The sequence below is a fragment of the Chinchilla lanigera genome, unplaced genomic scaffold, assembly GCF_000276665.1.
Source record: "Chinchilla lanigera isolate Chin_1 unplaced genomic scaffold, ChiLan1.0 scaffold00311, whole genome shotgun sequence".
Lineage (NCBI taxonomy): Eukaryota > Metazoa > Chordata > Mammalia > Rodentia > Chinchillidae > Chinchilla > Chinchilla lanigera.
Window position 1 is genome coordinate 12,014 of NW_004955712.1, and position 1,300 is coordinate 13,313.

The following is a 1,300-nucleotide window of genomic DNA, read 5'->3' on the forward strand; positions in this document are numbered from 1 at the left end:
CTGTGATGAGGAGGAGGCGGCCAGCCTTGGCGCTGAGGAGCCCTCAGGGCGGTGTGGCTTCCTGTGCACAGCACACTGACGGCAGCCTCCAGGGCCTCTGCTGTGCAGAGATGATCCGGACACTGGGGTAAAATGAAGAGCAAAGCGGGGTCCCTGCCAGAGGACACTTGCACTGTCGTTTCTTCTTTAACAAGTAAAAGTGTTTAATCAATTCTCACAAGATGAAAGTTTCCATAACTCCCATCCTGATCGACAGAACTTTTCTAGACTCCCTCAAACCCGTGTGCCCTGTGCTAATTAGAGCTCTCTTTCTACTTGATCTCATAATAATCTCTTATCTGTGTCTCTTGGTGGTTTTATTACCCAACTGTATGCCCCTACACGCTATAATCTGGTCTGTCTCTCTCTTTTTTGTTTTTGGTAGCAGGAATGGAACTCGGGTCCTCATGTTTGCCAGTCAGGTGCTGTGTCACTGAGCTACAACCCTGGCCCTGTAATCTGGTCTTGCACATTTTAAATTGTGTATGTTCCCAGTATTAGACAGAAGAATGTAAGAAAATGAGTTAGACTACAGCGACAGTGCCACTGAAACGTCTACACAGTGTAGAGTGGTTCTGCACTATAGGAGCAGAGAGTGCAGAGGCTGCTGCCTGGGTTCACATCCGAGCTCTGTCACTAGGAGCTTTTTTTTCTTTCTTTTTTTGGAGACAGGGTCTCTCTCTGCAGTTCAGGCTGGCCTTGAGCTCACTTTGTAGCCCAAGCTGCCCTTGAATTCAAAACGATCCTCCTGCCTCAGCCTCCCGAGTGCTGGGATTACGGGCGAGCGCCACCACACCTGGCTCTAAGAGCTCTTCTTTATTGTTTATTGCACAATTTAGATATACAGAATGGTCACATTCCCCATAGGGAATTTGTACATGTATATGATATATCTCTATTCCTCTTTTTTTCTCCCAATTCCCTCCCCTCCCTTCAATCCTCTTCCTTGTCTTATTTACAAAGCTATGTTTCCATTTTATGCTTTTTATTGGCTTTCTTTTTTTTGGCTTCCTTCCTTACCCCTTCCTACTTCCTCTTTTCTTTTGAGTAATTTCTCCTCCTCCTCCTCCTCCTCCACTTCATCCTCCTCCTTCTCCTCCTTCTGTTTCTTCTCTTTGTCTTTTTGTGGCAGGGTTTCACTATGTAGTTCAGGCTGGCCTAGAACTCACTTTCTAGCCCAGCCTGGCCCTAAACTTGTAGCAATCCTTCTGCTTCAGCCTCTTGAGTGCTGAGATTAGGATTACAGGCATGTGCCACCACG